We start from the raw sequence: 22267 nt of genomic DNA, 5'->3' as shown, positions 1-22267 counted from the left end.
CCCTAGGAGCGATGTATATAGAAGAAAATATATCCCATCCACCTCATATATCGGACACAATAGCCACTAAAATTGACAAACAACTCCAGGAAGCTTTAAAGAAATTCAAACTCGAAATAATCTCCCAGATAAAAAAAGAAATGATAAAAGAAATGAAAGAGATTCTAAATATATCTAAAGAAAACACAGATAAAAAATTGGAGGAACTAAACAAAAAGATAGAATCCCTAGACGAGCAATATAAGAAACAAACAGAATACATAATGCAGATGCACAGAGATATACAGGAAATAAAAAACTCCACTGAAAGTTGTAAAAACCGCCTTAATGAAAGTGAAGATAGAATTTCAGACCTTGAAGACAGGATTGCAGCTAGTGAACAGGAAAGGAAAGATCTTTTGAAAATAACAAGGAACCAGGAAACAACAATTCAACAACTGCAAGACGATGCAAAGAAGAATAACATAAGAATGATAGGGATTAATGAAAGAGAGGGAGACAACATGAAGGATGTCAGGAGGATATTTAGAGAAGTAATAGCTGAAAATTTCCCAAGCATGAGATCAGAAACTGACATCAGGATCAGTGAAACATATAGAACTCCAAACAGTCATAACCAAAATAAAACTACACCCAGACATATAATAGTCACCATCCCAGAAATCCAACACAAGAATAGATTATTAAAAGCTGTCAGAGAGAAAAGACAAATCACTTATAAAGGAAAACCTATCAGAATCACAGCAGACTTCTCAGCACAAACGATAAAGTCAAGAAGAGCATGGAGTGAAGTATTCCAGATCCTAAAGCAAAATGATTTCCAACCAAGACTGATATATCCTACAAAACTATCATTCAAAATAGATGGTGCAATACGATACTTCCATGACAAAGAACAGCTGAAGAACTTCATGAACACCAAACCAATCCTGCAAAAAATATTGAAAGACAGTTTAGATACACAAAGGAAAAAACCACTAAGCAAAGCAAATAATTAAACAGAACCGAAAGATAAAGATGCAACAGCAGAGAGATAACATTCCTACAATTAACCAGCATTTAACAGTAATAACCATTAATGTAAATGGTCTCAATGCACCAATCAAAAGAAACAGACTAGCAGAATGGATCAAGAAACAAAATCCAACCATATGCTGTTTACAGGAAACCCATCTAACCCAGAAAGATACTCACAGACTGAAAGTCAAAGGATGGAAAACAATTCTTCATGCAGCAGGAATCCAAAAAAAGGCAGGAGTAGCCATTCTGTTTGCAGACAACGTGAACTTTAAACCAACAATGACCATAAAGGACAAAGAAGGTCACTACATACTCGTAAGGGGAAAACTCCAAGAGGAAGAGATAACTATCTTAAATATATACGCACCAAACTCCAGAGCACCCAGTTATATAAAACAATTATTAACAGAAATGAAAACTCAAATTATCAGTAACACAATTGTAACAGGAGACCTTAATACACCACTGACACCAAGGGACAGATCAACCAGACAGAAAATGAGCAAAGAAATAACAGAACTGAATCACACCTGTGAACAAATGGGTTTGATAGACATATACAGAATGTTCCACCCAACAACATCAGAATACACATTCTTCTCAGCAGTACATGGATCATTTTCTAAAATAGACCATATATTAGCTCACAGAACATATTTAAGCAAATGCAAAAGAGTTGAAATCATCCCTTGCATATTATCGGATCATAGCGCTCTGAAATTAGAAATTAATGACAAAGGATACTGCAAAAATTCCGCAAACACATGGAAACTAAATAACACACTCTTGAGTAATCAGTGGGTCACAGAAGAAATTAAAGAAGAAATTAAACAATACCTAAAAGAAAATGAAAATGCAGATACAACTTACCGGAATCTGTGGCATGCAATGAAAGCCGTTCTGAGAGGAAAATTTATTGCACTGAGTTCCCACATCAGGAAAACAGAACGAATACAAATAAATAACTTGATGCTACACCTCAAACAGCTAGAAAAAGAAGAGCAAGTCAAGCCCAAAGCCAAAAGAAGAGAGGAAATTATAAAAATCAGAGCAGAAATCAATGCAATAGAGACTAAGAAAACAATCCAAAGAATCAACGAATCAAAGAGTTGGTTCTTTGAAAGAATAAATAAAATCGATAAGCCCCTAGCCAACCTTATTTAAAAAAGGAAAGAAAAAGCTCAAATTCATGCAATAAGAAATGAAAAAGGAGAAATCACTACAGACCCAATAGAAATACAGAGGATCATCAACACCTATTTCGAAAACCTCTACTCTCAAAAGTTTGATAACACAGAAGAAATAGACAGATTCTTAGAAGCATATGAAGTACCAAAGCTAGATCAAGAGGATATAAAACTGTTGAATAACCCAATCTCTGCTAATGAAATTGAGAATGCAATTGGGTCCTTGCCCACCAAGAAGAGCCCAGGCCCAGATGGATTCACTGCAGAATTCTACAAGAAATATAAAGAAGACCTAATGCCGACACTCCTCAAACTATTCAATGAAATTGAAAGGGAAGCAATCCTTCCTAAGTCATTCCTGGAAGCAAATATTACTCTAGTACCAAAACCTGAGAAAGACCCAACTATAAAAGAGAACTATAGACCGATCTCCCTAATGAACACAGATGCAAAAATCCTCAATAAAATATTGGCAAATAGGATCCAGCAAATCATCAAGAAGATTATACACCATGACCAGGTGGGATTCATCCCAGGAATGCAAGGATGGTTCAACATACGCAAATCAATAAATGTAATCCACCATATCAATAAAGCCAAAAATAAGAATCACATGATCATCTCTATAGATGCAGAAAAAGCCTTCAATAAGGTCCAACACTTATTCATGATAAGAACTTTACAGAAAATTGGAATAAATGGTCTTTACCTCAATATAATAAAGGCCATTCATGACAAACCAACAGCCAGCATCATACTAAATGGCCAAAAATTGAAAGCCTTTACTTTAAAGTCGGGTACAAGACAAGGATGTCCTTTATCACCACTCCTATTTAATATAGTACTGGAAGTACTAGCCAGAGCAATTAGGCAAGAAAGAGAAATAAAAGGGGTAAAGATAGGAAAAGAAGAAGTTAAATTATCATTGTTTGCAGATGACATGATACTCTACATAGAAGACCCCCTAAACTCCATTGAAATACTCTTAGATACAATAAATAAATTCAGTAATGTGGCTGGATACAAAACCAATAATCAGAAATCAATAGCATTCCTATACACGAACAACAAAATTACAGAGAGGGAAATAAGAGAAACTGGACTATTCACATTAGCAAGCAAAAAAATGAAATATTTAGGAATTACTCTTACGAAAGAAGTGAAAGACTTATACAGTGAAAATTATAATACACTGAAAAAGGAAATTGAAGATGATCTCAGAAAATGGAAAGACATCCCTTGCTCATGGATAGGAAGAACAAACATTGTGAAAATGGCCATTCTCCCAAAACTGTTATACAGATTCAATGCAATCCCAATAGAAATACCATCAACATACCTTATAGATCTAGAGAAATCACTCCTAAATTTCATCTGGAACCAGAAGAGACCTAGAATCGCAAAGGCAATTCTAAGCAGCAAAGACAAAGCAGGAGGCATCACAATCCCTGACTTGAAGTTATACTACAAAGCAACAGTAGTAAAATCAACATGGTATTGGAATCAAAACAGAGCTGAAGATCAGTGGAATAGATTAGAAGATACAACCACAACTACGAGCACACTCAACCACCTTATTTTTGATAAAGGAGCCAAGCAGGTTCACTGGAAGAACGACAGTCTCTTTAATAAATGGTGCTGGAAAAACTGGCTCTCCATTTGCCGAAAACTAAAGCTAGACCCATGTCTATCACCATATACTAAATTAAAATCTAAATGGGTCAAAGATCTGAATATTAAAACAGAAACACTAAATCTATTGGAAGACAAAATAGGTAGAAACCTTGGAGACATAGGAGTAGGTAAAGAATTCATGAACAGGACTCAAACCGCACGGGAAATACTTCCCAGAATCAATAACTGGGACCACTTCTTATTAAAAAGTTTCTGCATGTCAAAAGAAATCTCCAGCATAGTGAAAAGAAAACCCACAAACTGGGAAAAGATTTTAGTGAACTCTCTCTCAGACAAGGGACTCTTGTCTAAAACATACAAAGAATTAAAGAAACTCAGACCTCCGAAATTCAAAGATCCAATCCAAAAATGGGCATCTGAGATGAATATGCAATTCTCAGATGAAGAAATGCAAATGGCAAATAAATACATGAAAAAATGCTCATCATCATTGGTCATTAGAGAAATGCAAATTAAAACCACACTGAGATACCATCTCACTCCTGAAAGAATGGCCAGGATCAAGAAAACCGACAACAAATGCTGGAGAGGCTGTGGGGAAAAAGGAACTCTCCTGCACTGCTGGTGGGAGTGTAGACTGGTACAGCCTTTGTGGAGATCTGTCTGGAGATTTCTCAAAAAGTTGGGACTGGAAATCCCATTTATTCCAGCTATTCCACTTCTAGGCATATTCCCAGAAGAACTGAAAGCATCATACCACAGTGATATATGTGCACCTATGTTTATAGCAGCACAATTTGTAATCGCCAGATCTTGGAAACAACCCAAGTGCCCATCAACTGAGGAATGGATAAAAAAGTTGTGGTATTTCTATACAATGGAGTATTATTCAGCTATAAAGAAGGATCACATTGAGATATTTATCAATAAATGGGCGCAGCTTGAGACCATACTCATAAGTGAAATAAATCAATCTCGCATGTGTGAATACCGAATAGTTTCCCTAATGTAAGTAATGATTCAAATATATAAAAATATGTGGTAATCATGATTCCCCATTATGTGGCCTTGAAGCCTTATAAAGTTTTCACTTATTAATTGGAAAGGCTTTATTCTGGGCTTCTTGATATGGAAATATTTGAAGCTATAGTATATGAAGTTTTATTCAAATATTTCAAGGAAAAAGACAGACACTTGGTAACTACTATTAAGTTGGGTTATTTGGTGGTGAACCACTAGGTTGCTGAAACAATCATGCTTTGACCTGTATTGTTATATTGTTATGTCCTGTTTTATCTCAATCTCCCCCTTATTGTCTCAAAAAAAATTATTTAGCCATTTCTTATGTTTGTCTTAATTAAAGAAAAAATTCAAAAAAAAATTAGGATATATAAATAGTAACTCTTTTCGATTTCCTATTAACTTGTTTTGAAGTCCTGTAGTACTCCCACGATCTTGTTTTGACTGATTAGACTCTGTTCCATTCTATATGATAGTATCAAGTTTGAAGACATAGGCAACTACTTTGAAGACAATAAGATTCACTAAGATACCAATTCTGGTTTGACTATTGTCTTCTTTGGAAGTCCTGTAATGTTTACAATGCCTAAGTTTTATTGGTCTTGTTCTCTACTGTTTTGTCCAACTTTATAATATCTAATAAGATAGACAATTCTTTTTAAGGAAACAAGGGACAACGTTGATAACTATTGTTGATAAACTTGTACTCTGTTCTACACCATGCGCTATGTCTATCCTTGGTATTGACTGACAGCTTTGTTTTGCCATATTTGACTGTATTCTTCCCCCCCCCCCCATGAAAGTAATAAGCACTAAGGAGTAATAAAATCCAAGATGTGTAAATTTTGTTGTAAAAAAGAGAGGGGAAAAAAAAAAAGAAAAAGAGCTCTAACGGATATAACAGCAAGTGTGTTTGGGGGTGTTAAATAGCTGACTTTATCAATGTTTTTGGAACATTGAACACAGCTGTTTGCAGTCTCCCTGTTTGAATGTCCACCTTGTGTTCTTTGATACTGTGATTTGAGGAACTGTTTTCAAGAAAATAGTGTGTAATCTACTAGCAGGTAATTTCTTACTGTTATGGTTTTTTGTTTTGTTTTGTTTTGTTTTGTTTTGTTTTGTTTTGTAGTTCTGTATTGCGTGTACCCTTACGCCGCTTTGGTTTGTTTTGTGTTTTTCTCTTTTTCCTCTTAAATAAAAAAAAAAAGAAAAAAAAAGAAACAAACAGAATATATAAAACAGATGCAAAAAGATATACAGGACATCAAAAATTCCACTGAAAGTTGTAAAAACAGCCTCAATGTATGTGAAGATAGAATTTCAAACCAGACCTTGAAGACAAGATTGCAGCCAGTGAACATGAAAGGAAAGATCTTTTAAAAATAACAAGAAATCAGGAAATAACAAATCAACACCTGCAAGATGATGCAAAGAAAAACAACATAAGGTTGATAGGGATAAATGAAAAAGAAGGCGACAATACAAAGGATGTCAAGAGGATATTTAGAGAAGTAATAGCTGAAAATTTCCCAAACACGAGATTGGAAACTGATATCAAGATCCATGAAGCATATAGAACTCCAAATAGACATAACCAAAATAAAACTATACCCAGGCATATAATAATGACCATCCCGGAAATCAAACAAAAGAATAGAATATTAAAAGCTGTCAGAGAGAAAAGACAGATCACCTATAAAGGAAAACCTATCAGAATCACAGCAGACTTCTCAGCACAAACAATAAAGTCAAGAAGAGCATGGAGTGAAGTATTTCAGATACTTACAGAAAATGATTTCCAACCTAGGCTGATGTACCCTGAAAAACTGTCCTTCAAAATCAATGGAGAAATAAGATACTTCCATGAAAAGAACAGCTGAAGAACTTCATGATCACCAAGCCAACCCTGCAAAGAATACTGAAAGACAGTTTAAATACATTTAGTAAAAAACCATTAAACGAAGCAGACAATTAAACAGAACAGAAAGATAAAGATGCAACTGCAGAAAGATAACATGTCAACAATAAACCAATATACAACAGTTATAGCCATTAATGTAAATGGTCTCAATGCACCAATTAAAAGAAACAGACTGGCAGAATGGATCAAGAAACAACATCCCACCTTATGCTGTCTACAAGAAACCCATCTAACCCAAAAGGATACCCACAGACTGAAAGTCAAAGGATGGAAAACAATACTTCATGCAACAGGAACCCAAAAAAAAGCGGGGGTAGCTATTCCATTCGCAGACAACATGAACTTCAAACCAAGAATGATCAGAAGAGATAAAGAAGGTCACTACATACCGGTTAGGGGAAAACTTCAAGAGGAAGAGATAACTATCTTAACTATAAATGCACCAAATTCCAGAGCACCCAGTTATATAAAACAAGTATTAACAGAAATGAAAAACCAAATTAGCAGTAATACAATTATAACAGGAGATCTTAACACACCATTGACACCAATGGACAGATCAACCAGACAGAAAATCAGCAAAGAAATAAAAGAACTGAATCACAACTGTGAACAAATGGACTTGATAGACATATACAGAGTATTCCACCCAATAACAACAGAATACACATTCTTCTCAGCAGTACATGGGTCATTCTCTAAAATAGACCATATATTAACTCACAGAACATATTTACATAAATGCAAAAGAGTTGAAATTATCCCTTGCATGTTATCGGATCATAGCGCTATGAAATTAGAAACTAATGATAAAAGATACTACAAAAATCCCACAAACACGTGGAAACTGAATAACACACTCTTGAGTAATCAGTGGGTCACAGAGGAAATTAAAGAAGAAGTTAAACAATACCTACAAACAAATGAAAACACAAATACAACTTACCAGAATCTGTGGGATGCAATGAAAGCCGTCCTCAGAGGAAAATTTATTGCACTGAGTTCCCACATCAGGAAGACAGAATGAATACAAATAAATAACCTGATGTTACACCTTAAACATCTAAAAGAAGAAGAGCAAGTCAAGCCCAAAGCCAAAAGAAGAGAGAAAATTATAAAAATCAGAGCAGAAATCAATGCAATAGAGACTAAGAAAACAATACAAAAAAATCAATGAATCAAAGAGTTGGTTCTTTGAAAGAATAAAGAGTAGCACCATCAGGAAGCATTTCCTTTGGGAGGCTGTGTACCAGATTCACATCATGGAACCAAGGATCAGTGGGGTGGGCTGATAGGGGAGACCCCAGGCCTGAACCAAAAGAAATCCTCCAAACCATTGTGTAATGTGGCTTGCATGGCATTGCCTTCCCCAGTGTTTGGTTTTCACTTTCCCTAGATTTTCTTTTAAATTTACACTGCTGTGAATCAAATTGTTTTGTACAAATCACATAAAAACAAAGTCTCACCATTGAAATGCAAGTGCAAAACCGGAAGACTGGGACTTTCTTTCTGCAGCCCTCTGCAGCTTTCCTATACTTGCAGGTCAGGGGTTGTAGTCATGCCCAGTCACTGGCTGTAACAGCACCAGAATCACATGTGAATCACCAGTGTCACCATTATCCACAACTCTTGCTGATTTGTTAGCCAGACATACATTCAGAGATATGGAAACCCTGGTACCCCTCCAATACCTTTCCCTGATAGAATCATCCCCACCCCAGGCCAGACCTGGCAGCATTTCTATGGTGAGACCAGAGATTACTATTTCAGCCAGTCACTCTGGCCCAGGTGACAGTCAACAACTCAGCATTTACTGCCCAGAGGAGGGGAGAAGAAAGTCCGCAAACCAGCAGCCTCAGCACCCATCTGAGGAACCCAAGATCAATGAGCACAAGCAGTAGAAAGGAAAAGGGAAGGAAAATCAGTGAAATGTAACAGAGAAGTAGAGAAATCATGAAGGCAAAGCAGATATTGAGAAGGGTTAACGAAAATGACTAAACTGTAGTCATACTGATGAGAAAAAATGAGAAAGAAGATACTCACAATCAATGTGAGGGACTAAGGAGGCTCCACTTTGCAGGATGATGATGAACAGGGGTCTAAGGTAAAAGCTTAAGGAGCTGATACTCCTAGATGGAACATACACATTCAAAGAAAGAGCCTGGAAAAGAAATAGCAAAATTAAATTCTTAGTTAAAACCTTTCCGAGAAAAGAAACTTTCAATGGTATAGTCCACCAGACAGTGAAGGAAGAAATAATGTTGATTTTACTTAAATTGTTTAGAAAATTTAAGAGGAAAGAATGCTTCCCAACTTGCTCTATGAGGCCATCATTATTAATTCCAGATATAGACAAAGGTATTACAAGATAAGAAAATGACCCCAAAGATTGACATTTCTGTGAACATATCTGTAATAATTCTCAACAAATCTGAGAAAAGAATCCAACACCACACAAAGAACACAGCACAACCAATTGTGTTTCTACAGTAAATAATGTAATATTTACATTATTTTAATTAATGTAATTAATTAAATTAATTACATTAAGTTAAATTAATGTAATTAAATTAACTGCATTATTCTACAGTAAAATAATGTAATATTTCATTATGTTAATAAGCTAAGAGTGAGGAAATGTATATTACCTTAGAAGACACAGAGCTTTTTTTTAAAATTCTAGCATTCTGATAGGAAAAAAAACTCAAAAAATAGGTACAGGAGCAGGCAAATCTTGTCAACTTGATGGGCCACACCCAGGAAAGCCCCACTCTGTGCCACAGTATTAGGTAGTATTTTAAATTGGCAGTTTGCAGCATGCAGAAAGGGGTCTGTGCTTCTTGCTAGGAACCTGCTCCAAAATGAAAACTCCAGATTTCTAAATACCAATTGTGCTCCTAGCAGCAAAATAATATTCTGATGAACTTGGGTGCCCCCTGCTGGTCCAGAGCACCTCAGAAGGGAGGTTTGTGTCACATGGAGATATGTCTCTCCCACAGAAATACAGGGCTGTGCCTTTGGCTCCCACACTGCTCATTTCCAAGTAGGCATTGCTTTTGGATGATCTCTGGAGATGGGTACTCTGCCTTTCACAGGTATAGACTATTCTATTGTGTGACTATCATCGTTGTTTCTAATGTGACCAACCCAGCTCATGTAGTAAGCACTGAAGGTAAATCCAGAGAATGTGTCAGGGAGATTCAGGGACCACCACCCCCTGGATGCACCAAGCCTCCCCTGGACTCTGCCAGGTGCACGTCACACTGGATTCCTGCAAACAGATAAACAATGTTCAGGGAAAATCATACAGAAATGAATACAGCTACTTACAAAGCATCAACTGAGGCATGGATACAAAAAATGTGGTATTTTATAGTGGAGCAATACTCAGCTATAAAGAAGGATGCACTGAGGCTTTTATAGCTAAGTGGATGCAACCGGAGATCATACTCATAAGTGAAATAAATAAAAGTCACATGTGTAAATACCATATTGCCTCTCTAATGTAAGAATCTGAAAGAGCAAATAAGACCCCAAATCTACAACAAACATTGCATAAAGGTAAGAAACTGTTCAAAGGGGAAAAGTAACTGGGATAGGGGAAGGAGGAAGAAAGGAAAGAAGGAAAAAGATATAAATGTGTATATATATTTTATTTGTATATATTTCTGTATATATACATATATTTGTATATATACATAAGTTGGCTAAGATGACTATACTACTAGTTCTATTAGTTCTTAGAAAAGAACAGTTAATACTCATATAATTGGATTAACTTTGCATGTCTATCTCTGGTAACCTAAGCAACTCTTTTCAAAATAGCAATATGCAATTTGTTTAACCATTGTTAAATTCCTATCAGCTTGTTTTGAAAGCCTATATAGTTATTACTTGGGGTTTAGTGATGTTGTTGGTTGTTTCTTGCTTTTAACTCTTTTTTTTGTGGTTTCTTTTCTCCTTTAAATAAAAAAAAAAGAGTCTTAATACACCCCATTCCTGAAAATGACTTTGGTAAGCAATCAGAAATAAAACTCACCTGGTTTCTTTTCTGTCCCAGACACAGGGGTGCCAGCTTCTCCCCAGGCACACCGGTGTGCCCCTCCTTATGGTGCCAGAACAGGAGAACCTCATGTGCCCAGCTCCAGAGTGCAGCGCACCTGGTGCTGTCCTTGGTGTCCCATAGATGACTGTGATGGTACCAGGACCCAGGAGCAGCAGCAGCAGGATGGTCACCATTCTCACCCCCATCCCACCCTCCCTCCCAGCAAGGCCAGGGCAGTCTGGACCTGTCCCTTCTGGAATCCTCTCTAGAGACTGAAGTTGCTCTGGCCTCTGGGCTTTGTGCATGTTGAAGAGGGCCCCCTGCAGCAGTTTCACCCTGAGCTGTCACAGCTGGGCTCTCTGCCTTGCTCTCTTTTGTTCCTAATGACATCTGGCCTTTTTGAGATCAGAAATAGGCATTTACATAGGAATGGCATTTTTGTGTTTGAGATTGTTTTTCCTGGCCAGGATTTAAACAAAATTCTAACATCTGAGCTCAGTAAGGATGACTTCGTGGTAGTCGCCACAAACCTCTGTTTTACTGAATGGAAACTGCCTGCCCCAACTAAAAATTTCACAACTTTATCAGGGAATGTATGAATGTTTTGTTTTCTCCAATCTCTCCATTTGTGATCATTTCACTCACTTTTCAAATGAAAAGGGATTGGGATGGCTCTGGGGAGCAGAACCTCCCTAAAGAGACTTGAGGGGTTGATCAGCCCTAGTACCAAGGAGCCCTAAGACTCTCCACCTCACCTAGGTGCCACCCTCTGGGCCCATCCTGTCACCAGCAGCCATCTGCACTCACAGTGGTATATCAACCAACAGATCCTCCCCTGGAATTTTTCCGTGGTGCCCTAGTTAGAAGGACCCCTCCTATTATTACGGCCAAAACTGTGAGCAAAATTTCTACTTCCACCAGTGTGGAAGTAGATCCTTTCTGTACCCAGAAAGGATCAGGTCCTCCAGCCAAAATGTGTTCCCCGGGGAGCCCCTCTACCTGAGCCTCACAAAGTAAGCATGATGACCTCATGCAAAGGGGATGTGCAGATACTGTGCAGCAAAATAAAATGTCCTTTGCATAGATGTTAATCCTATTTATAGGTGAATTAAGTACAGCGTTTGCCTCTATTCTCATGTCTAGGACTAACTGCTGAGTTGCTGGGTGAGTCCAAAACTGTGTTTATTTCCAATAATTAGTACATTGAAATCTCTTGCAAACTGTAGAAATAATGCCTTGCCAACCATTGAAACTGCCTTTTGTTTCAATAGATACACTGTGCACAGAATATACCCTCAACCTTCTTCCTCTAGAGGTTTGTACAAAGCAAGAAAATAGGGTAAGGGCCTCATTAATTGTTCCAGTTAACCCTGGCTAGGAGTTATAAAATTATTAGAGAAATTCCCCTGGTAATCAGGGGTGAGTGGATTATTATTAGAGAAATTCCCCTGGTAATCAGGGATAACAGGTACAGTGGATACCCACACATGCCCTTACTAACTTGACGCTAACCATGGATGAAGCCCTTTACTGACCTGCTGCCCATTCTAGCGATAAGACCTTGCCAAGGACAGATAAATAGAAAGAAATTATACATAGATCTGGAAGAGATGATGTAGGCAGAGGTGTCCAGAAGCCAATCCAGGTATGGCAGGTTCTGGGTATGGGGCAGAGTCTCTAACTGCCTAAAAAGAGGCCAGGAACAAGGGCTCAAGGAACCCCCTAACTTGATTCTTATCAGAGTAACCGTCTATCTTCTCCTTTTCATCCTTTCCAATAAAGCCTTCCCTTCTAAACTTGGTTCGTTTGATCCTTTTCGGGGGCTGAATTCGGGATTCTGAGAGCTGCTCAGACAGCAGAACAGTGGGGCACATCCCTCAGACATGATGTCACTGGCTCGCTGGCCAGGTACTCAGAAGGAAGAGTAATGGACAGGGTCAGTACGCGGGTCCAGAGTCTTCAGCCACAGATTAGCTACGGTCAGCTCTCCATGCTACTCCTTTTGGATGGGTAAAAGGACCTTCCTTTTAGGAAGCACAACCACTTGTCACAGCCAAGAGAGTGCGTCCCGGAGGCAGTAAGCAGCCTTTCCTTCTGGAGCAGGGAATGGATTAGTCGTGTGGTCATGTTAGAAAGTGATGTTGTAACGCCCCCTCGTGGACATTATTTTAAATACACCAGATCGCTACTTTTGGGGGGGGGTGTTTTTGGTTTTTTTGTTTTGTTTTGTTTTTTGTTTTTAATTTAAAGAGAAAAAAGAAAGGGCATAAAAAAACAAAGCAGTAAAAGGGTACAAGTAATACATAATTTCAAGAAAAAATATACAGTAAGAAATCTCTAGTTAATAGGTTACATATTGTCTTCTTAGAAACAGTTGTCCAAATTATAAAACTAAAGCATATAAAGTGGACATTCATACAGTGATATTGGAGACAGTTCCGTTCAATGATCCAGCAAAAGCTCAGTAATATGATTTCCCATCTTACACACTCAAACATACCTGCAGTTATATCCCTTAGTCCACCTTCTTTTCCTTTCTTTTTTACAATAACAATTACACTTTTTGGGTTTTATTACTCCCACAGTTCTTATTACTTTTTTGAAGAGAATAAAAACAAATGTGACTAAGCAAAACAGAGTCAGAACAGAAGGGTGGGCATAGCTTATGATACAAAAATAAAATACCAGGTGATCAAAAGTGGTTACCATTGTGCCTCTTGCTATTTTTCAACTGAGTTGCCTATATCATCAGGTATAATAGAATTGATCAAAACAGTACAGAATAAGACCAATACTTGTTTAAAGTAAGTGATACGGCTTCCCTCTTTCTTTTTTTCTCTTCCTCTTTCTCTTTCTCTTTCTTTCTTCTTTTCCCCTCTTCCCTCTTCCTTCTTTCCTGTATCCTCTCCCTTCTCTCCTTTGTCTTAATTTTAGGATCTCTTCTTTCTTTTCCAGAAACTACAAACTCCCAAACTAAGCCCTTAGAAAGTAATGTTTATTCAGGAGGCTGGGGATTTAGCTCAGTGGCATAAGCGCTTTGCTTTGCAAGCAGGCAGTCATGAGTTCGATCCCAGGTACCGATAAAAGTGAAAAAGACAAAAAATTAAAAAAAAAAAAAGTAATGTTTATTCATAAAGACACTGAAGAAAAAGGCACTCACTCATCTGGCCAAGACTGGGGAGAGGTGTCAGGAGACACACTCCACGAGGAGAAAGCAGCAGCCTCTACAGGTAGCTCCTTAGGGCAGGAATACACTCTATCTTTCTGGGGCAGATACGACACTGGAAATCTTGCTTGCCCAAAGAGAAACTCATAAGGAGAAGCCCCTATCTGACGTCTCAAGCACAGTGTCTCATGGAACCGGTGTGAGAGACAGGATCCTGAGAAAGAGTGGAAAGAACCGCCTCCAGGTGAAACTGGAGGAAGCTATTTCCAAAAGCACAACACTTGTGGCAACTGAAAGGTATTTAGTTTGAGAAACATTCTGAACTGCTCTATCGGTTACTCAGAACCATAGGGCACAAACTCAGTCCACTTGATGCTCTGGCTCCCCCTCACGGGTGGCGGGGGTATGTCCTAAACGGTGCAGATACAGCCTTAGCAACAGAAGGTTGTTCGTGGGCTTTGGTAAAGCCTGGGGCTTAATGCTGAGAAGGAGCTCAATGGCTTGCTTTTCCCACTCACTCTCCCATTAAATCTCTCTACTTCCTATCCCTTTCCCTCCGTGTGTGTGTGTGTGTGTGTGTGTGTGTGTGAGAGAGAGAGAGAGAGAGAGAGAGAGAGAGAGAGAGAGAGAGAGAGATGGTGGGGGAGGAATGGACATCTATTTTTCCCTGGTGTGTAACTTGTGGCTACCAGACAGTGAGAACAAGCTTTAATCTGTGCATTGTATAAGTGTGTTAAAGATACCTAGGGACAAAAGCCTTCAGAGAGAGCTTTAAATAAACTTTGGTCTCAGTTCTCCATCTAAAGAGGACCATAGGAGCAGCACAAAGGCCCCAGAAACTTTTTCTTTAAAGCCCAAGGGCTGGATTTCTTCTGGACCAAAGGTACTAGATCTCCTTCCCAGGCTGGGATTTTCCAGTGTAGTTTGTCCTTTTCACCACTGTCCTCTCAAGAATAATTGGGCCTTGAAGTAAGGCACTAGCCAGACCCCTCCCTCCTCCCTCTCACCTTTCATTTGCTCTGTTACCAGCCCACTGTTTCTGACAATTTGGTTCCTAACTTCCTAAGACACTCGGGCTTCCACAGGGAGTGGTGTGTCATAAGACCTCTCTCCCTACTCTGTGTTTAGTGCTTCTCAATCAAAATCTTGAGATTAAATTAGAAATCAAGCCCAGGAAACCCCAGATACCCATATGTGGCCTCTGCAGGTCATGATTCCTCAGTACTTGTAAGCCAAAGAAACCCCCATTCACTTTGGAATTTCACTTGAGCAGCCATTCTCACTTCCCCTCAGAGAACGGGCCTTCTGGGAGCACTCCATACTTGAAATGTGGCACAAACATCATTACTGGGAAGTGGAGGGGTTATTAAGTCCCTCATCCAGTTCCCAGGGAAGAAAGAACCATCATGGATCCTGGCTCCAAATTCACACACAGGTCCAATGGGATGAATTCTGTTGGTGGTAGGGAGCCAGGGGAGGAGGTTGAGGCTGCAATCAGACCTCCTGGAAAAGCAAGAGACATTCTGGCTTTTGGGGTTCAGATGGAGGGAGAAAATATGCCATGGGTGGATACCTGTAGCCCAGCAGGTTGGATCCTGGGCATCGCTTCTTCCCTCATGCTGGCCTGAGAACCTAGGAACCCCATGCACCAGGGAACAAGGGGACCCTCACATTCAGTCTGCCTTTTCCTCTCTGTTGGCCCATCAGCTATCCTGCCATGCTCACTGCTAGAGTCTCTTTCCCCCAAGTCTGAGAAACAGGACCCTATTCTTTTCCATGCATGGTCAGGGTGACCCCCTAAAGGACCAAAAGAGGGAGCAAGAGGAAGGATTTTAAATTACAACACCATATACCAACTAGGCCCATTTTGCAAAAACAAAGGGAAATGGGGTAAAATAACCCATGTACAATTGTTCTTTGCCCTCAGAAATTACCCCAAATGGATGTCTCTCCTTTGAACCCCCTCAGTTAGTTGCTTTGGGACTAATACCCTTCCATTGTCCCAGTGGGGAAAAATCCAACCTTTAGGCTCCAACAGAGAAAAGATAAAATCCAGAGAATCTACCTATTCTGAATTCAGGTCTAAGGCCTCAGCAGCTAACTTGCTGTCCCCTCATACTGGTCTCAGAGTGAGTGGGGGTGACAGAAGCTGCAGATATAGGTTGCATCATTAACTAAGGTAAGAGTTGTTGCCTGATCAGGCTCAGGAAGAGATGCCAAAAACATCTGATTTCAATGGACATTGTCTTGTGCGTGTTTGTCTCTTTGTCTGTTGGATTTGTGCTAGTAATCTTTGTGCTTTCTTGAAAATAGTTGTTCACAAAGGTAGGTACACCAAAACAATGATCTGAAAATGCATGACTGTGGTGGGTCAATTTCCCATCCTGAATATGTGTTATGTATAGCACACCTGCTAATAATTAATAATAAAAACAATAGAGTCCATGCTAGAATTCTAAACAATTTTAATATCTTAAAATCTCCAGTATTAACACTTTCTGTTTGAATAATCTGCATTAATTTTGTTACAACCTGCTTGAAACAAAATTCATTATAGTGACAAAATAAAATGGTGATATTTGATATATTAAAAAATACTCAGAAAAGTGTGAGTGTCAATATTAGTGTTTTATGTGAAAGAAAAGTAGCTCACTAATATGAGATACCAATAGCAGAGAAAACAGGTGCAGGATACAGGAACTCTGCTTATATTTGTTAATATTTCTGTTAAATAAATGAAATGAACTTAAAATGCATTGATAATTGTTCCTTTTTTCCCTCATTTTCATTCAGTATTTGAAAAACACTATTATAAATGGCACCCGTAATTGTTTAGATGAAAATAAAGAAAAACTGCACTAGAATCCCGAGCTGGTGGAAATTGGCTGGAAAGGCCATGAGCGTGTCAGGCAGCTCATTCCTTTTTGGATTATTCCTAGGCACTGGTTCATAGACTGGCATGGTGGCTGAAGAAAGGCCATGGCGAGACTCCAAGGGGTAAAGAACATCGCAACTGCTCTCAGGAGCCCCTACAGGGAGGTTTGTGTCTGGGGCTCTCACTGGTGTCCCCTGCGTCAGTAATACACGGCTGGCCGTGTCCTCGGGGCTCAGGCTGCTCATCTGCAGATACAGCGTGTTCTTGCCATTGTCCCTGGAGATGGTGAATCGGCCCTTCACGGAGTCTGAGTACTTTATGTTCTTACCAGGCTGGCTGATGGATGAGATCCACTCCAGCTCCAGACTTCCCTGGAGTCTACGAAGGGTGAACCCCGAGGCCACGCAGGAGAGTCTTAGGAACCCCTCAGGCTGCACCGAGCCTCCCCCGGACTCCACCAATGCTCCTCTGTTTGCAGGTAGCCAAATTGGGCTACATAATGATATCAAAGCCAGCCTAAACTCACAGGGAGAGCCTGCCAACAAAGAAAGAAAAGAAAAAGAAAGTAGAGAAAAGAAAATCTGGACCCAACCATGATGGAGGATTTGCTGGTAGCTATATGTGGTTTAACAATTAACTGAACATTATTCAGTACATAAAATGAGAGACAGTGCTGAATCTTTAAGTGCATATGTGAAAGGAAGTGAAGAATGTTGGAAAATTAAACTAATGGGAAAATTATCACTACTTGGGGAAAATTAAGCTAATTGGAGAAAATATATCACCAGAGAAAATCTCTCAAGGATGACAACTCATTCATTTGGGAAAAGATCACTTGAAGAATTTTCCTCCATAGTGAATTCAACACACTTTCGTGTTTCGAGGCTTTTTAGGACAGTATAACTGTCTTACATCTGATCTTGCAGACTACAGACTGAATACTGGCATCTGGTGCTGTGGGAATACAGGGCCTTCAAGCACATCAACATGCACAGATTCTTATCACTACAAGAGAAAAAGTAGGGAGAAAAGATAGTGGGTGATCCTGTTCCTCTCCAAGATCTTCACCTCTATTGCCATATCAGAGATACAGAAGTTCCTCTTGGACATCAGCAGACCATTGACGATTTTTTGCATGGTAGATAATATGTCTGCACATCTTTGTTCTACCAATTTTAACTGGAAATGAAAGTGATTTTTCTGCCTGGAAGCATTACACTCTGATCCATGTCTGAAGGTGTTAAAGCAACTTGTACCACACACTGCCTGAGCAGGACCTTCACTCATACTGTTGCTTCAACCTCATAAAAAAACACTGCGAAGACACAATTGCAATTCTGGTTGAATCAAAGTCCTTTTTTGGCCCAGAAATAAGGTCAACATGGAGTGTAAGCATGGTTTCTGGTAAGACACTCAGGGAGTTTGTCCATATCTGCAGGGGTAGCAAATATCAACAAAGCTCTGGCTGAGCTTACTAAAATAACCACGCTGAACGTGGGTGAGGATTACTTATAACTCCTAGATTTTCTTCCTGAGGAGGAATTGTCCAGTGAGAGGGTGATTGAATTGTGTCAGAAGACATAGCAATAGGAAGGGAACCTGTCTGAGGAAACAAAAAAACGAATAATTGTCAGAAAATTCACATTGAAGGGTTTGACAGAATATTTTGACACCTCAAGTAGCTGCTTAAGTCTTGGAAATATAGATCCCAGCACTGCAACACTTTTGTTAACAAAGAGAAAACTTCCCTGTTCCTGATCTTCCTATAGGAATAAACCATATATGATGAAAATAAGCCGTCATGGACAGACTTTGGGAAGGTGACCCCTGCTTAGGAAGAACCTCAGGCAGGTCTCTCAGGAGGAGCTCCAGGTTATCACAGCAGATGACATCTCTGTGCGTGTTATTGTCACCAAGGAGCTGCCAGCAAGAGGAGATATGGAAATGGAAACCAGATGTGCAGCAGATCCTCTTCCAGTGGCTACTGCAAAAAAACAACAACAATAAAATCAGTATCAGCAGTGCAGGTTAGAGGATGCGGCAACAACTCCAAACACTCTTATCCACCTAATGTTTTACACAGGGACTAAGCACTTTCTCCTGAGGAAACATAACCTCTCTAAAAAATGGGGCTAAAAAATACATTTCCACATGATGAATGCTGAACTAGACCCATGTGTCTCACTATAAACTAAAAAAAGAAATTATTCAAATACCTAAATATTAAAATAGAAACATAACCTGTTGAAAAGGCAAAGAAGTAGGACACTCAGAACTTAAAGCAGGCAAAAGCCAAATTGAAAAAATATTTTATAGGAAATATCACAAGGAATGAACAACTAGGATCTTATTAAAAAGCTTTTGTACATCAAAATAAATCATCAATAGGATAAAAAGACAACCCACTGAGTGGGGAAAAGTTTTAGCCTGTTTTTCCTCACACACGGGACTAGTATCTAGAACACATTAAAAATTAATGAAAATCAGAAACCCCAAATTTAAAAACCCAATCCAAAAATGGGCACCAGATATGAAAACACACTTCTCAGATGAAGTACAAATGGCAAATAAATGTATGGCAAACTTTCATCATCACTGACCTTTCAAGAGATACAAATTAAAATAACACTGAGATTCCATCCCACATTTGAAAAATGTCTATTATCAAGAAAAACTATCAACAAAAAATGCTAATGGGATGTGGAAAAAAAGAAACATTTCTCTACTGTCAGTGGAAATATAAACTGATACAACCTCTATGGAATTCAGTGTGGAGATTCCCTTAAAAACTAGGACTGCAAGGCCTATGTGATCTAGCTGTTCCCCTCCCTGGTATCTCCTTGGTAACTTCCCAAAAGAATTAAATGAATTTTATCACAGCCATGTATTTGTAGCCATGTTTACAACACCACACATTTTTAAATCTTGGAAACAACTCAAATGCCCATCAACCAATGAAGAGATAAAAAAGATGTGATTGTTTTTCATACACTAGTGTAATTTTCAGCTATAAAGTTGAGAGATTTATAGTTAAATTAATGGACCTTCATACGTACTCTTCAGTGAAATAACCTGAACAAACATGTATAAAAATCGAATTCTCACTGATATGAAAAAATTGAAAGAATAAGTAGGAAAAAAATATATAATAGATATTGTAGAAGAAAATGCTCCCCCGGCCAGTATTCTTCAGTTGCCCCAGTGAAGAATTCCAGTTCCTGTTCCAATTCTGGAGGCATATATCGCTTAAAAGTGGTTCATCACTGTGGAGCATGGCTGGTCACTATGATGCACATAGTAAGAACCAATTGCCAACTGACAAGCCATCTGTCTCTGTACTTTCTGCTTGCTTATTCTTTATAAGTTCTAGACCACCAGAGATCAGGGCATGATATTATAGGAATGAATCCAATCTGCACCCATCAACATCAACAGTGCAAGCAGAAGGCGAGGCTGATCAACTCCCATTATTCAGGACCAAATTCAAGGGAAGAGGGTGGGAATGTTGAATAACCTGCTTCCAAATCCTGAGTGTCTTTTCTGTATTTCTTCTTGTCACTGTATCTGGTACGTCAGCTATAAAGACTGACCATGCTAACCTCTTTGGTCACCAGTCAGATGTAGCAAGGACCTTGTAGGTCCATATAGGAAGGTGAACTACTAAGATTTTTCTATTCCCCTCATAGATCTGGAGGAGGGTTCCTGTATCCCCACTTGAACAGCTCACACCAAACCACAAAGGGAGGAGTACTCTATCTCTGTCTGCCCATCTGTCAGTCTGCTTGCCTGCCTGCCAGTTTCTGGTAAGACCCCTTAGGCTATCTTAGTTAATCTGTCAGCCCTACTCAGTGCAAGCAGAAGGCAAGTCTGATCACCTCCTATTATTCAGGACCAAGTTCAAGGGAAGAGGGTTGGAATGTTTAATAACCTCTGAGTTCCTGTGAAATGTGTGAGTGGTACAGACAGCATAAGCAATAGGCTGCTCTGACTGTGGGAAGCACTGGTCATTGTGGCTGACTGAGGCCTTTCCTGAAGTACAGTCCCAGTACAACCAACATATGGCATAATGGAGGCCTTGCATCCTCCTCATGAGGGTCACTGCCAGGTGGGCATCTGAATGGACTGAGTGAAACCTACTTTTTTCTGTTGCACAATCATTCAAGAGTAAACAGCACATAGGTAGAAAGTCAGAGATGGGAAATAGTCAATATTCCCAGTCCCTAGGGCTGGGGATTTAGCTCAGCGGCATAAGCACCTGCCTTGCAAGCAGGCAACCGTGAGTTTGATCCCTGGTACTGATAAAAACGAAAAAGACCAAAAAAAAAAAAAATTCCCAGTCCCTGAAGTTAGAGTTAAAAATAAAATCAAACCATGCAGAACCACCCAGATGACTCTACTTGAAAAGAGCAACTATCTCCATTTTTGATAAACTTGGCCTTATCTCCAATGTATCATTGTATACAGAGCTGGCTGGGTTATTTCTTTGTTGTTTTAATTGGCTTTAAGCAATGTACATTGGGTTAGCCGAAGAGCTGATGTGTAATCTCTGAAGCAACAAGTCAGCGTTACCTAGTGACTCCCTAAATATGTGGTTGAGCCAAGTGGGATGGAGCATGTGCTCCATGCCATTGTCTGGGATGGAGCATAGAAAAAGAAGCTATGATTTCCTAGGGCAAAAAGGACTGTACATCAAAACTGAAGCACTTTTACTTTTTGTGTGTGTGTGATACTTTTAAATGCAAGACTCCAGACACAGATCAAATTATATGTGTGATTTATTTAAAAACACAAAATGAATACACTTGGATATTTCCAACATAGTGCATATTTTCTCTAAATTCTGTGACTATATATTGACATCAAATTTTTGTATTATTTTCATGTCTCCACATGTGAGTAAATTTCAAACTATTTTCAAAATACTCTTACCTATTTACACTTCGTATTGATTTCTTTCACATATTTGACAAATACCCACCTATACTGAATAGTTTCCCACATTGCATACATATGTCTTGACCATGTGACATCATTTTAGAGGTTAGCATCTCAATCAATTTAACTTTTCCCCACATTTCTCATATGCACTTACTCCCCAGTTTGAGAATTTTATGTTAGCAAAATGAAAGCTCTGCAGCAAATCTTTTCCACACTGCCTACATACATAGGGTGGTTCTCCCTTGTGTGCATCATTCCTCTATTAGATGGCACTTTTGGGCACTGAATGCTATCTACCATTGTTCAAATGCATAGAAATATTACAATGAGTTCTTTCATGTTGAGAATCACTCTAGTGATGAAAAGATTTTCTACATTTCCACATACATAGGGTTTCTCACCCAATAAGATCTTGTCTATGAAATGAGGACTTATCAACAAATCATTTTACACATTGCTT

At 39.0% G+C, this 22267-nt stretch overlaps 1 long non-coding RNA gene across 1 annotated transcript; it reads right to left on the bottom strand.

Annotated features, from left to right (window-relative positions):
* Positions 1-4829: 4829 nt before the first annotated feature.
* LOC134477137 (uncharacterized) lies at positions 4830-11086 on the bottom strand. The gene is made up of 3 exons (XR_010049048.1): positions 10823-11086; positions 8827-10054; positions 4830-8356 (listed from the first exon to the last, which is right to left on the bottom strand). It is a non-coding gene; the product is annotated as an uncharacterized LOC134477137 (long non-coding RNA).
* Positions 11087-22267: the final 11181 nt, after the last annotated feature.

This window comes from Cavia porcellus, unplaced genomic scaffold, assembly GCF_034190915.1.
Source record: "Cavia porcellus strain 051 isolate PalLab524CR breed Dunkin Hartley unplaced genomic scaffold, mCavPor4.1 scaffold_8, whole genome shotgun sequence".
Lineage (NCBI taxonomy): Eukaryota > Metazoa > Chordata > Mammalia > Rodentia > Caviidae > Cavia > Cavia porcellus.
Note: the sequence above shows the minus strand (reverse complement) of the source record. Positions and strands in the feature narration are given on the sequence as shown.